This window comes from Prosopis cineraria, unplaced genomic scaffold, assembly GCF_029017545.1.
Source record: "Prosopis cineraria cultivar Desert tree isolate PC_DT_omini unplaced genomic scaffold, ASM2901754v1 PC8, whole genome shotgun sequence".
Classification (NCBI taxonomy): Eukaryota; Viridiplantae; Streptophyta; class Magnoliopsida; order Fabales; family Fabaceae; genus Prosopis; species Prosopis cineraria.
In genome coordinates this window covers 15660109-15677281 of record NW_026555339.1, presented here as the reverse complement: position 1 = coordinate 15677281, position 17173 = coordinate 15660109, and the positions used below count along the sequence as shown (strand labels likewise).

Sequence of the window (17173 nt, the reverse complement as noted above, 5' to 3'; positions counted from 1 at the left end):
ATAAAATTTTGTTTAAGAACGAGGAGAAAAGAATGACTCTGACAGTGAATGTGTGCTTAATATGTATCGTAAATTATTTTTCAACAAAGGAAAACGTAAAAGGCATGATTTTAACATGCTTTATGTTATTATTTATGATTGCGATTAAAATACATTAACATTTCTTCAATCTTACTAAAATTAATTGTTATAGAAACTTCTCTTTTATTTTTATTTTTAAAGCACACACTTCTGTGTTGGACTGTTGGAAGAACAAATTAAAGAAAAGCAAGAATGAAAGTATTTATATAACTAAATAATTGAAGACAGATTTCTTTTTTCTTTCTTTGTTTCTTTTTTGAACGACCGACATTCGGAATTTTCTACACAGTATCATATAAATGACCTAGAAATAAAGAAAATAATGACACAAAAAAAAATTAACGAAACTTGTTGTGTCTTTCTTAATTGACTTCAAAGTCTTCGTTATAATTTTTGTAATATTTTTATAAAATATTACATCAATGGACATTTTCACCCTAAATTTTATTCTGAAGGATCAGTGGGCACCCTAAATTAAATTTAAATATTTTATAATAAAGGTTAAAGTATACATTTGGTCCTTTAATTTTATACAAACTCCTTTAACTTTATAAAGTTTTTTTTTTTGTCCTTAAACATTAGTTTGATCACAACAGATTTTTATGTTAAACTTTTAAATATTGATAAAATATTTTAAACATTGACATATTAAATTTATTTTATTTTCAAAATAATAAAGATTAACATAAAAAATAATCATTTAAAACTAATAATGTTAGGGTTAAAGGACTATATTAAAATTTTATATAAAGTTATAGAACTAAAAGTATACTTTAGCCTATAATAAAAATATTTAAAAAGTTGAATTTAGGGCCCACTAACAATGAAGTTGAGATAAAATTGACCGGTGTGAATTGCACCAAATATATTGAATTTAATTTGAATCATTCTAATCCACTCATTCAAAAGTAAATAACACGGTATATAAAAAATCTTCTAAAAACTATATCCATCAATTTACTCTATTTTATAATTTTTTTGACTGAACTCTATGTTATGTTTAAATATGGACAAAACCCACAAAAATTGAAAATCAAAATTATTTGCATATATTCAGACTTCAGCTTACTTGAGTTATCTCCAAGCAACTTCAATTGTATCACTATGAGCATTAAGTTAAAATATTAATCAACTGTGGATGCGTGTCTCAGTCTCACTCCTTGCGTGCATGCATTGTGATTATATTATTTCAATATAAATTTAACAATTTTGAGATTCATGCAACATAAAGTTAGTGAATGACTTTGCCCTCAATACCTCAATGGAAATAATCTGTAGAACCTACTTCTTGTACTGTAAAAAATGTTAGTGAATGACATTTTATAATATGTATAGTTGAATTGATGTGCCATGAGAAAAGGTTAATTTGCAAGTAGTCATCCTATATTAACAAATTTTATTGACCGCATGTGTCATATGCATTGTAAAATCGAGGATTAGGCTTGATGGACGAACACAAGCAAACACCTTATATTACTCAAGTATAATTAAATTAACTACATCGCATTTAGAATAATTATTAACAAAGCATTGGATGTCTCTCATGCTCTTAACTATAATTAATAATAGGAAAAAATTAATTATTTGGTTATTGTAATTTTGAATCAATTGAAATTCAGTTCTTGAATTTTGATTTATTATAACTTGGTCCTTGTAATGTTGACCAATTATAACTTTGTTTCTAAATTTTGACTCTTATAACCAAAAGAATCTCATTCACTCATTCAAAGTAAATAACATGGTATAGAGATATATGAGATATCTAATTAAGTTGAGCAAATAACAATGTTTAATCTTGCCTTTACTTTTTCAAAGACGTTCCTTATCAGATTTTTTAACAACTTAATCAACACGATTTGATTTTAACTCAATGTTACTGTTATTATATTTGGAAGAAATTAAAATATATTGACCTTTCTTCAACTATACTAAAATTAATTATTATAGAAACTTCTCTTTTTTAAAAAACAACACACACTTATATGTTTGAAGAATAAAGAAAAGCAAGTATGGATGTATTTATGTAACTAAATATTTGAAGAAAAATTTCTTCTTTTTATTTTCTGAAGAACCGTCAATTCACAGTCACATTATCATATAAATGACTCAAAAATAAAGAAAACAATAAAAAGAAAAAATTAATGAAATTTGTTGCCTCTTTCTTACTTGACTTCAAAGTCTTCACTATAATATGGACAAATATTAAACAAACCGTTTCACAAGGTTCTACTTTTTTTTTTCACTTGACTTGGAAAATTTTTGTGTAATTAGCATTCATTGATGTTTAAGATTTCTCCGTATAATGTGACGCGTGAAATTGCACCAAATTTTAAAATTTGAATCATCCTAATTCATCCATTCAAAGTCAATAACACGTATGCAAGAAACAAGGAAAACTTTTCTTTAACATTAAAGTATACACCATAAAAAACAATCTTCACTCTATTTTATGTTTAATATGGACACAGCCCACAAAAAATGAAAATAAAACTATTTACACTACTCCAACTTCAATTACTTAGCTTGAATTATCTCAAAGTTACAAAAACAAATCTACTATATAAGAGTGTCAAGTTAAAATATTAATCAATTGTGGATTAGTGTGTCTCTCACTCTCACTAACTCACTCACGCTTGCATGTATTGTGATTATATATTATTTGATTTAAATTGAACAATTTTGAGATTCATGCAAAATAAAGGTAGTGAATGACATTTTATGATATGTATAGATGAATTGTATGGTCATCCTATAGAATTTTCAATAATGGTTCTGTGTTAACAAAATTTATTGAGAATATGTGTCCTTGTTATATGGAGGATAAGATTTCATGGATGAACAAATGCAACCACTTTTTTAAAATTAACATCGCATCTAAAATAAGGATTTCAATCCTGAAGTTGAGATCTATGTATTTATGTGAAGGTTTCTTTTTTTTTTTTTTTAATTTTTTCCTATTTTATTATTTTTTATAAAATATAAAATTTTCTCTTTATTTCTTAAAAAAAAATTTACAGAAATTTAGACTTCTCAACTTTAAAAGATTTAAATCCCGAGTATAATTATGAACAAAGCATTGAATGTCTGATGCTCTTAACTATAATTAATAATAATAATTCTAGATTTTGAGCAATCTCATTATTAACGTGGTAATTTGATTTTTTTTACACGTTCCTTATTTCATTTGCAAAATAAATATGATATATCTTACATATATAACCCATGTATATAATAAAAAATAAGGCATTGGAGAGGTTATTTTGAGGTATTAACTAATTATTCCCGACTTTATTAAATCATATAATAAATCTTCTTCCAATTAAAAATCAATTGAGGAGAAAATAGTAGAAAATCATTTGAAAGATTTTGGACATGTACAAATAAGGCTATTGGAGATGCCATTAATGAGAGTAAAACTTATATATAGTGTTGAGTCCTTTGAAGAAAAATTGATGAAGATCAAAGAGAACAATTAATTAAGTTTTTGAACGAGATCTTTTGTTTAATAATATATCTAAATACTTGGTTGTTAATATAGTACAATGATACTTCCCCCAAATGGGAGTTTTATTAGGGACAGAAAAATTAACATTTAGATTAAGGTGAAAAAATATTCATAAATATATTAATATAAATATCAAAACCTTCTCATGATCAGTTATTAGACTTAGCTCATATCCGTCAATATGGGCAGATACTAACAATTGGATTACTTTAATTTCATTTTCAGTTGACTAGGTAAATATTATGTGCACGTAATTCATGTATTAAAAAAAATGTTCCCTGTATCACGATGGGCTTGGAAAGGAATCAAAAGAATCTCAATCACTCATTCAAAGTAAATAACACGGTATAGATAGATATGAATATCTAATTAAGCTGAGCAAATAATAATGTTGGTTAATCTAGTCAATACTTTTTCAAAAGACGTTCCTTATCTGATTTTTTTAACAACTTAATCAACACGATTTGATTTTAACTCATATGTTACTGTTATTATATATGGATGAAATTAAAATATATTGACCTTTCTTCAATTGTAGTAAAATTAATTATTATAGAAACTTCTCTTTTTTAAAAACACCACACTCTTATGTGTTTTTCTTTGGGCCAAACTCTTGGGTGTTTGAAGAACGAAAAAAAGCAAGTGTAGATGTATTTATATAAATAAATATTTGCAGATAAATATGTTTTTATTTTATTTTTTCCTGAAGAGCCGTCAATTCATACTATCACATAAATGACTGAAAAATAAAGAAAATAACAAAAGAAAGAATCAACGAAATTTGGCAGCTCTTTCCTACTTGACTTCAAAGTCTTCGCTATCATAACCCCAAAAAAAAAAACAAAGAAAAGAAAAGTCTTCGCTATAATATGGACAAATATTAAACAAACCATTTTACAAGCTTTTGCTGTCCACATATTGTGGATAAATTTTACAATTTCAAAATCATTTTAACGCAGATGCCTACAAAATAGATAGCTTCTATTTTTTCACTTGACTTGGAAAGAAAAACCCAAAGTAAAATTGTCTTTTGCATTAAAACTCCATCCACTTGAAGTAAAGAACACGTACAGAAGAAGAAAGAAAAAAATTCTCTTTCGCATTAAAATTTTGACACAAACTACAAAAACTGAAAATAAAACTTAATTACATTACTCCGACTTCAGCTTACTTAGCTTGAATTATCTCCAAGTAACACTTCTATATATGAGTGTTAAGTTAAAACAATAATCAATTATGGATTAGTGAGTGTGTCTCACTCTCCCTGATCACTCCCTCATGCGTGGATGCATTGTGATTATATTATTCGATGTAATTAATTGAACAACTTTGAGAATCATGCAAAATAAAATTAGTGAATGGCATATTATGATATGTATAGATGAATTATTGTACCGTGAATAAAGGTTTGTAGAGTCATCCAATAAATAATTTTCAAACTAGGTCCCATATTAACAAATTTTATTGACCACATGTGTCCATGTAATATGGAGGATAAGGTTTGATGGATGAAGAAATGCAAACACACCTTTTTTGTTAATATATATTTAAATCAACATCATATCTAGAATGATTATCAGCAAAGCATTGAATGTCTGATGTCCTGAACTATAATTAATAATAATAATAATAATTCTAAAATTTGAATAATCTCATTCAATTGGTAAGTTGATCATTAATTTTTATAAAATTTAAAAAGTTGGTAAGAAACACTCGGAAAACATGTAAAAATGGTTCTAATGCTTGGGGACCGACCACCATATATATGTACTGGAATTTTTTTTCCCCCTCTGCACACGCGTCTACACACACTCAGTACAACATCAAATATTAAATATGCTATATCCTGCAAAATCCATGTGTTGAATAAAAAGAAAAAGAAACTACTCCATCCATTCTTAAATATATGCTACTAGAGGGATGATTTATTTGGTCCAGATTATAAGCCATTGGAGAGGTTATTTTGATGCATTAACTAATTATTTCCAACTTCATTAAACCTAATTAAAAATCTTCTCTCAATTATGAATCAATTGAGGAGAAAATGATAAAAAATTATTTTAGGTAGTTTGAACATGAACAAAAAAGATAACTGGAGGTGTTGAGTTTTTTTGAAGGGATAGAGAAAGATCATAGAGAGAAACATTTAACTTTTTGAACTAGATCTTTTAGTTAATAACATACCTAAAGATTTGGTTGCCAATAGAACACAATAGTGTTGTGAAATTCATATAGCTGATCTTACCTAATGAAATATAAGGCTTCTTGTTTTTGAATATATTTTCAAAATTAATTTGCATTACTCAGACTTCATCTTACTCGAATTATCTCCAAGTAGCTCCACTTATATCACTACGAGTGTTAAGTTAAAATATTAATCAATTGAGGATGTGCGCATCTCACTCTCACTCGTGTGCACGCATATTGTAATTATATTAATCGATATAATTTTAACAATTTTGAGATTCATGCAAAATAAAGTTAGTGAACGACTTTACCTTCGATACCACAATGGAGATAATTTCTGTAGTCGACGGAATCTACTTCTACTGTATTAAAAAAAAAGTTAGTAAATGACATTTTATGACATGTATAGATGAATTGATGTGCCATGAATAAAGCTTTGTATAATCATCCTATAAAGAATTTTCAAAATAGGTCCCATATTAACAAATTTTATTACTATGAGCGTTAAGTTAAAATATTAATCAATTATGTGGATTAGTTAAATCCCTTGACTTATACAACCTCATGCCCGTTATAAGGTCCTGTTGGTTCTCACAAAGAAACAAAAGCTGTTACCTGGAAAACATTGTGCCATACAAATGACCATAAAGCTCAAGCATATTTAATGTATTAAATTCTTGTCAAATACGGAAGAATGAGCCCATATATAATACCTGTGGATTAATTTTGTTTTCATCTCATTTCCAAGGCTTTACCTTCTGCTGTATTAAAAAAAAAAAAAAAACTTTCACGTTTCAGAACTACTTGGTGGGGTGGGGAATGTAAGGCTTTTTTATTACCTGTTTTCACTAGTTTTTCGTTTTGAAAAAAATGAAAAAACTTATTTAAAAATATTTTTTTCTTTTATTTGTTCTGAAAAGCAAGAAAATAAAATAAAAGTTGTTCTGGAAAACTAAACAAACCAGAACATATCTGAGATGTCTGTAATCTTTTGTTCTGCAACACTAGAGAAAAGAGAAAATATCATGTTTTTATTAATAACAATTATATTGATAAAATAACTTATTCTTTCACCCTTTATTTCACTAATTTATACTCCTTTCGTTCAAAATGTAAGACATTTTGTGAGGAGTTAAATGTTTAAAAATGTAAGATATTTTTAGTCTTTTAAGATGTAATCATTGTCTTTTTTTTTAAAGTGCCCTTATTGATGAATGACTTTATATTTATTGCAGAGTGTTTAATAGAAGTAAATATAAAAAGATAACATTAGTTTGAAAGTAGGTAACTACTTTGTTAGGGGTAAGATTCGGTTAAAAATGCCTTACATTTTTTAACGGAGGGAGTATATGTTTTTCAAAATAATGATTCAAATTTATTTTATTTTTTTGGTTTTGAAAACTTGTTCTAAGAAAATACTTTATAGAATCATTTTTAAGAACATAAAAACAGAAAACAGAATAAAATAAGCCTGTAAAAACCGTGATGTTTCTATGCTTGACTTGGATCAACAGATGCAAGTCTTAGATTAGATTATAAGACTTTTCCTTAGAAACAAGGGGTATTTGTTAAAGGTGCTCCTTATCATAGTTTTTGTATCAACAACTTAATCAACGATTTGATTATCTCTTATGTTACTGACTTACAGTTATTACATATGAATGGTATATATAAATATACATTGACCTATTTTCAATTTTACTAAAATTAATTATAATAGAATTAAGAGAAATATTTAGGTAGACCAGGTACACCACATCATTTGTGGTTTGTCCAATAAAATTATAACATTTAGATGGTATTAAATATAAATTAATTATGATATTAATGATAATAGAGAAAAAAAAGACAAGAAATCAAATGTGTATTTTGTTATAAAAATAAAATCAATTTAAAAAATATCATACAATATTTTATTTACACTACTTGAAATATTTTAATTGGATATACCAAAAATGATGTGGTGTATCTGATTAACCTAAGTATTTCTCTAAAATTAAACTTCTCTCTTTTTTTAGTGCACACTTGTGTGTTTGAAGAATAAAGAAAAGCAAGGATGGAAGTATTTATATAAAAAATTAAATATTTACATTTTTATTAATTTTGTATGAAGATTCTATATATGTATAAAAAATATTTAGGAAACAACCTAATTATAGAAATTTTGAGGTATAAAAATTATGTAATTAATTCTAAAGTTATATAATTATTTAATAAAAATATAAAAGTTTTTAATTTTTTAAAAAAATATATATAGTGATTTTAACCTTCGGGGATTAAAAAATTTAATTGATCAAACTATAAAAGCTCAATTAAATATAATTAGGCATGTTAATTGTTAATTGATGTTCATAAATCATATGATATACACGGATAAGTCTTCATCATCATCCTAGAACTCATTTGATTTTTTTTAGTAAATTTTGAATATGGATTATTTTTTTTGAAATATTATTCTTTTTATAAGAAAAATTGGTAAGACATTGGGTAAATGGTAATAAAAACCTGTCTCCTTAGGTCCCACCTATAAATAATGAACGAAACTAGGTGGTTAGTTCTTTTTTGGTTGACTTCAAAGTCTTCTCTATTAGTATAAATATCAAATATTAACAATTGGATGACTTCAACTTCTTTTCAGTTGACTTGGAAAATATTTGGTGTACGTATAATCCATTTTAAAAGAAGATTGTTCCTTGTACTATGGTGGCTGTTTTTTTTTTTAATTAAGTTGAAAAAATTAATGGTGGCTATGTTTTGTCTATAATTTGTTAAAAGATGTTCCTTATCAACAACTTAATCAACGATTTGATTATCTCTTATGTTACTGACTTACTGTTATTTATAGATGAATGATATATAAATATATATATTGAAGTTTTTTCAATTTTACCAAAATCAATTATTATACAATTAAAATTCTTTTTTATTTTTAAAACCCACGCTGTGTTTGATGAAGAACGAAGAAAAGCATGGACGGAAGTATTTATATAACTAAATATTTGAAGATAGATTTCTTTTTTCTTTTCTTTTCTTTTTTCTGGAGAAGAACTGTCATGTGGAATTTTCTTCATATACAAAAGACCGAGAAATAAAGAAAATAAAAAAAAAAGTCAACCAAACTAGGTGGCTCTTTTGAAGTTTTCACCATATAATATGGACAAATGTAAAACAAATCTTCATTTTGCAGGGTTCACATATTGTGGATAAATTTTGAAATTTGAAAATCACTTTAATAATGCAAGTGCTTACAGAATGGATGGCTTCTTTCTTTTTTTCAGTTGACTTGGAAAATGTTTGTGTAAGTAATGTTAATTGATGTTTTTAAGACTTTTCCTTATAACGTGACGGATGTGAAATTGCACCAAACGTGTTGAATTTTGAATCATTCTAATCCACTCACATTCAAAGTTTATAACACGTTATATAAAAAAGTAAAAAGAGAAAAACTTTTCTTTAACATTTGAATATACCCCATAACTGTTAAACACTATATCTATCAATTTAGTCAATTTTATATTTAAATATGGACACAAACCACAAACTGAAAATCAAAATTATTTTCATTACTCAAACCTTAGCATACTTGAATTATTTCCAAGCAACTCCACTTATATTACTATGAGCGTTAAAATATTAATCAATTGTGGATATGTGCATCTCAATTGTGGATATGTGCATCTCACTCTCACTCACTCGCGTGCAGGCATTGTGATTATATTATTCGATATAAACTTAACAATTTTGAGATTCATGCAAAATAATTTTAGTGAACGACTTTGCCCTCAATATCTCAACTAAACAAAGAATTATTGTGTCTTATTATTTTCCATCTTTTGAATTTCTGAAATCTCAACTAAACTGAAATGTCTAAAAACTTTTTTCTTTTAAATTTCTTAATAAATGTTCTTTTAAAGGACGAATAACAAAAAACAGTCGTGTCTATTACAAATTAAATGGCGTATCCTCGAATTATAAGATTGACTATTGTACAAAAATGGTTCTGTACCTTTTTTTTTAGTGAGTACTCCATTTATATGTGAATGATGTTGGGAGCCATCTAGAATTTACAGTTGAATTATTGCTTGACTTGTTTAAAATAAATGAATAATCCAAATTTCATTAAACAGTGTTAATTGATTAAGAAATTAAAGAAGCTGTTACTCTTTACAAAATTTTTAAATTCATCTCATATTTTTTATTTCTTATTTCGCTTCATGTTAAAATATAACTTCATAACGTGGGGAAATTTTCATTTATTAGTACTTTTTGGACTTAAATTATACATAAAATTGATCTAAACAGTAAAGATTCTAACATGCTTTCAGTTGATGTATTTAATTAGCTATAAACAATCTCGTACAAAAAAAAAATTTGGTTATATATAAAATTGATCTAAAAAGTTAAGAACTGTAGTAAAAAGTATTTAAAAGCATATATTTGTAAATATTACATCAGGACCATTGTAAAAGTCAAAAACTAGCATTAAGAAATTTAGTTTTAAACTTATTTTCACTTAATAACATTTTATTTTCTAAATAATTATTATATATTATTTTATTAAAATTATTTTTTTTATTTTTTACATATAACATACATCGCACGGGCGACATACTAGTTATTATAAATATCAAATGCAACAAATAAATCACTTCAATTTCTTTTGCAGTTGATTTGGAAAATGTTTCTTTTTTTTATTGACGACTTGGAAATGAACCAAAAGAATCTCATTCACTCATTCAAAGTAAATAATACGGTATAGAGATATGAGATATCTAACCAAGTTATAGCAAATTAATGGTGGCTAATCTTTTATCTATAATTTGTTAAAAGATCCTTCTTATCAGATTTTTTTTTAACAACTTAATCAACGATTTTGATCGACTCCTATATTAATGTTATAGAAACTTTTACTAAAATTAATTGTTATAGAAACTTCTCTTTTATTTTTAAAACACACACTTATGTGTTTGGAGAAATATAATATGGATAAATATTAGACAAATGAATTTACAAGTTTTTGTTAGTTATAACAACTCTCATATACACAAAATTGAATAACATTAATTTTAATGTTAAGCCAACATGTGGCAATAAATTGATTTGACTTAGAATTCACATTCCTGATTCATAACAAAACATACAGAAATTATGACATCTCTGTGGCGCAAGGAAAACTAATTTTTTAATTAAAATTTTGATTTATTATGTTTCTTAATTTAGTTAACTCCTTGCCAATTCATCTTTTATATATGTAATTGTAAGGACCTAATTCAAAATTAAGTGAAACTGTAAGGACCTGCAGATATTTTTCTTAAAAAATATAACTAACACACACATGTTAATTGTTAATTGATTATGTCTTATGTTACTGACTTACTGTTATTATATATGAATGATATATAAATATATATTGACCTTTTTTCAATTTTACTAAAATTAATTATTATGGAATTAAACTTCTTTTCTTATTTTTAAAATGACCGCTTGTGCGTTTGAAGGGCAAAGAAAAGCAAGGATGGAAGTGTCTATATAACGTGACGGATGTGAAATTGCACCAAATGTGTTGAATTTTGAATCATTCTAATCCACTCACATTCAATGTATATAACACGTTATATAAAAAAGACAAAAAATAAAACATGAAAATTTGACTTTAACTACCATCTGGAATTTGCATTTGAATTATTGCTTGACTTAATGTTTAAAATAAACGAATAATCCAAATTTGATTAATCGTGTTAGTTGATTAAGAAATTAAAGAAGCTGTTACTCTTCACAAAAATTTTAAATTCATCTCATATTTTTTATTTCTTATTTCACTACAAATCATTATATATATAAAAGTAAGGTTAAAGGCTACGAAAGAATGCTACGTGTTCATTTTTAAGTTTGCTATAATTTTGTGCTTTGGAGATGTCTTTTCTATTATTCTATACTTCGAAGTTAGGTTTGGGGTTAGGTTTAAGATTATTTATTATTTTTTAATGTATATAAAATATATTATTTAGGTTTGGAATTAGGTGCGGGATGAATTATTAATTTTTAAATGTATATAAAAATTATTTTTTTACCTATTTAAAATTCAAATCTGATCATATTTGAATTCAAATTAATATATATATATATATATTTAAAGTTTTCATCCACCATAAGGATATGCAAAAATCTAAATTCATATGACTGAGCGTATACACATATATAAATATCTCAAAAATTTTTGAACCGAGGTTCTTTTATATTTTTAGGAAAATGACAAATAAATATGTTAATAAAAAAAATAGTACCATGAAATGAAGTAATTACATCTTTGACCCTCTACAAAATAATAAAAGTGTTTTTTTATAAAGAAAAAGTTTTGGTGAGTTATTTTTCAAGAGCTTATCATGGCTAGGGCATGCTTCCAAACTCAAAGAATACTTGCAGATGTACTTATAAATCATCTACCAACAAGGCCCTCACATCGGCAGCAGGATTTTATCCTTCAACCTTATGGGTTATATATAGGCCAAATTTTAATAACTAGACTAACCTTTATTAGTATAGAAGTCATAGTTGTTAAACATAAACTAAAGTTATTAAGAACTAAGATGAAGTTGTTAATATAATAATAACATAGTTGTCATTGCATGACTATAATGAAATTATGACCAACTATATTGTTAATACTTAAACTAAAGTTGTTATTATAGGATAAGGCTCAATAGTATAAAAGTTTTATTTTAAAGCTTTTGACAAATGTTTAAAAGATATTCTAAAGTTAAAAGCTGTTGTATTTGGTAGAGACTTTAGTCAAACATTTTTTTATTATTCAAGTGGGTTGAGAGAAGACATTGTTTTTGCCATCATTAAATCTTCATACATCTGGGATAATGGTCAACTTCTTACACTAATAAGAAACATAAGTCTTCTAGCAACAAATATTAAAACATCTATTAGTGTTTTTCAAGATTTTGCTAACTAGATTATCTCAATTGAAGATAGAATTATTGCTGGAGTTAGTGAAAAATTTGTGAATATTAGGATTCCAACTAATTTGTTATTGAATGGTTCAGAAAAACCAATAAAAGTCATTGTTGATTTGACTTTCTTGCATTTCCTTGCCAATATCTATAATTCTTCATGTTTTAAATATATGGCTATATTAGCTCTTACATTGGCTATGATTGAAGAAATAAATAGGTACATGTTGTCCCTATTCCTTGAAGAGGGAGTTATATACTTGAGCTTTAATAGTATTGTAAAAGACAATAGGGACATGAATTCACTTGATGACTTTCACTCTATAGATTTTTTAAATTCAATTACAACATCAAGCCTCTTAAATTATAAAATAAGGCTTAAAGTGAGTGCCCTAATTATTTTTAATGTGAAACATTAATAAGTCTATGAGATTATGCAATGCACAAGTTTTATAGTTACACGAACTGAAAAACATGTTATTAAGGTCCAAGAAATGTCTGGATCAACTATAAAGACGAAAATATATATATCATGTATTAATATATGTCTATTTGATTCCGGCTGCTATTTACCATAAGAAAGAGGCAATTTTCCATTATGTTGGCTTTTATAATGATCATTGATAAGAGTAATGTCACGCCCAGCAATATGGGAGTGATTGGCATGGGACATGCATCTAAGCACACATCCCTTAAGCCTAATTTAAGAAATGTTTTATTTTAAAAATACTTTTCTTTTAAATAAAACCTTAATATTTTTGTAAAAATTTTGACAAAATCTCCCCTAAGAATGGAATCTTCCCAAAATTCTATAACGCAATAATTTTACATAAAATATAATATCAATCAGGAGCTTAGCTCCTTCCAACTAGCAGATAACATATATCAAATTAGAAACCTAGCTATATGCTATGTGGAGCAACTAACCTTACTTTCAAAACAAAATACATGAATTCAAATATTGACATTAGAAGGAGGTAATGCTAGGCAAAACTCCGCCCAAAACAGATGTATGCCCCTCAGAGGTAAGCAGTAGGATCATCGTCAATTAATAAATCTGAGACCAAAATAATTTTCAGTGAATAACGTCTCAATAATAAATAATTAAATATGAATAAAAGAAAAGTTAAAAAAACAATAATGTAAGTTAAAAAGATAGCAATCTCCATAAAGATTCAAATAAATGTGGAATAAAAGAATTCTATATAACTTTAAATGAAATCTTAAACCATTAAATTATCATATCAAATATTGTCATAACTTAATTTCAAGGAAGCAAATAAACAAAATAAGTAATTAAAAATATATTGCTAATTAAAACCAACGAGATATGAAATCATTAAATAATCAAATTCATATTTATAGGGACTTATCAGAACAATTAACAAACGTGGACACACAGTCCATGAGGGCAAATAACCAAACGCGGCTTATGCCACGAAAACAAACGTGGACACACAGTCCACGAAGGTAAGTAACCAAACGCAGCCGAAGCCACGAAACAAACGTGAACACACAGTCCACGAGGGTAATACAAACCAAACGCGGCCAGAGCCACGAAACAAACGTGAGTACTATGCTCACTAATAACCATCCCTCCGTTCCACGTGCGTTGGCCATCGCACGGAGCTAGCACCTCTCATAAACACCCTACTAGCTAGGTGTATCATGGCGTGCCAAGGGCTAACGGAACTGCCGTTAACGACCAGTGTTCTGTATAAAGTCCCTTTTTTAAAACCATTTTCAAACATGCGAGAAAATCATCACTTTCAAGATACAATTCTCATTCTCAAAATCAAACTCGCATGAATACTTTTAAGCATTAAAACTTGCCAGAATCAAATTTCATATCCAATGCTCATGCTTGCATTTATTAAATAATCAAAAATTGCCAATGCTAACGAAAAGAAATTTTTATTAATTCTGAAAGGATATCTCATAAGGGGTAAAACATTCATATACTATGATAAATCGTTTTTCACCACCATCTTAAAACTTAAAAATGAAGAAATTTAATTAACAAAGTATCTACTAATCAACATAATTATTATTAAAATAATCAAAGTAATAAAATAAATTTTAATAAGAAAAATTATTTGATAAATTAATTGGGACGCTATCCACTTAACTGTCATTTTCAGAATTCAAATTTTTCCTCTCAACTTTAATCAAATTTCTTCTCTTCCCAACTCCCTATAAATCATATTAAGATTTTATTCAATGCTCAACCATCACAATAATTCCTTTTCCAACCTCACTCACCACCAATATTAAACTATAATACATAAGAAACTTTAAAAAAAAAAAAAACTTCACTAGCACTTAGTCAAGGCACCAAACATACATCATTTTCAATCTGCTCATAAAAATACTAACATTCAATATTTCATCAACAATTATCCATCTCCAACAACTCACAAATCACATTATTAATTTCATAGGCAAATATTCTTTTCTAGTCCCTGCATAACAACTCTAGTATTAAAATATTTTCTTAACAAGCTATCGATCTCCAAGAATTCTAATAGTCATACATATTTTTAATTTCATAATCAAATATCCTTTGCAACATCCAAATTAAAATTCATACTTCCCACAAGAATTAATGAAACTCCATGAATATTCAAAAATCAACTTCAATTTTTTTCTAACAATTACTTCAACGACCATCCTCATCATTTCTCAAGGTACATATCTCATGTTTTTTTTACTTAATCCTAACCAAATCTTTACTATCAACTAATTTAAACAAAATGAATTTAACTCAAAACTTGACCCACATGTATGTCATTATCAAGCTTGAAGATAATTTCCAGCTTAACTTTGAATTTCCTCCTCTCTACCACAGTATGGCAGCAATAAGACACACAACACAAATTTGTAACCTCACGCACAACAACAACAAAGCACACTCACACTCACGGCAGAACAACAATGAAAAATTTTGAATCTCCTCACCTCAACTCAGCAAAAACAGAACAGAAAAAGAGCATCATGGGCAGACCCTGTGCAATCGAACTGAGAAGAGGAAAGGAAAGAAAATCTGCAGCACCAACAGGGAAACTTGAACATCTATCTCGGGAGAGCGAAAAAGAAGGAGATGAGGAATATCGATGGCCAAAAGGAGAAGAGAAACTCACGCTCAATTAACAGATGCAGCTACGATACCTCGCCTCGGCAGTGATCGACGGTAATGCCAATCGAAATAGAAACGAAATAGAAACGGAGAAGAAGGACGCACAGAAGGAAGATCCAGATCCGTTCAGCTCTCCGATGACAGCAGCAAGATTCTGAGTGTGACAGAACACCCCCAGCTGCGTTTTATGGTGACTCAAAGCTATGAAGAGAAGAAAAATTTTGTGCTTCGCATCTTGTGCATCAAGCGCCAGAATCACTACTCACGCAAGCCAACGATGTCTGGAAAATGGTGGAGGAAGAAAGGAAGGAGACGAAGGAGACGATGAAGGTTCCAGAGCTTCCCCTTCTCTGCTTTTAGCGTGCTTTCTCCGAAAGAAAAGAATGAGGAGAGGAAAATATCATATTAAGTGGGAGGGGTATAATAATAATTTTAACAAATTAATAGGAAAATAAAAATTCTCCTCTAGTCTCCAGATAGTTCGAACCTGAGATCTGTCTGAAGTAAATCTAGCTCAGCTACCACTAAACCAATCCTCCTTCTCGGTAATTCTAATCCAACATTAATATAACTACTATCAAAATGCAAACTTACATATATATGCATTTTGAAATTTTACTTGAATTCTTTGGTTATTACAAGCAGGGCCAAAGCCTGTGCCATGAAGGTTTGTACTTGCCTTGTCGTATTTCCACCCACAACCAATTATGTGTTATTGTTTCTTATGTCTGAAGTAGGAAGGGTTTAAAAATATTGGTTCTTGATGAGGATGGTCACTTCATGTATATAACTTCTAATGTTGTTTATAGGGAAGTATTTGATAATTTGTTCTAATTAATTATAATTTTTTGTTAATTTTCTTCCCACTGTATCCATTTATATCACATACATTTAGTTTTTTGTTAATTTTGCTTTCCACCGTATCCATTTATAGCATATGCATTTAGTTTTTACCATTTTCTTAACTCTACTATGCATATTTAATATTAAATATGATAATTACATAGCCCCACAATGTCTGAGATGATATGAAAAATATGTCTACTATAGGTTATTCTTTTGAGAAAGATCATCCTGTAAGATTGAATTTATTTATAAAAATTATAATATAAGATCCGTGCATCGCACGGGTAATTTACTAGTTAAAATAGAACTTCATGATGTAGGGCAATTTTTCATTAATTCGTACTATAAAATGATAAAATTTTGTTTAAGAACGTGGAAAAAAGAATGACTCTACAGTGAATGTGTGCTTAAAATGTATCGTAAATTATTTTTCAACAAAGGAAAACGTAAAAGGCATGA

General features: G+C 27.5%; 1 long non-coding RNA gene across 1 annotated transcript; it reads right to left on the bottom strand.

Moving 5' to 3' along the window:
- Window positions 1–13517: 13517 nt before the first annotated feature.
- On the bottom strand, window positions 13518–16229 carry LOC129319052 (uncharacterized). Its single transcript, XR_008595401.1, has 3 exons — window positions 15873–16229; window positions 15691–15775; window positions 13518–13789 (listed from the first exon to the last, which is right to left on the bottom strand). It is a non-coding gene; the product is annotated as an uncharacterized LOC129319052 (long non-coding RNA).
- Window positions 16230–17173: the final 944 nt, after the last annotated feature.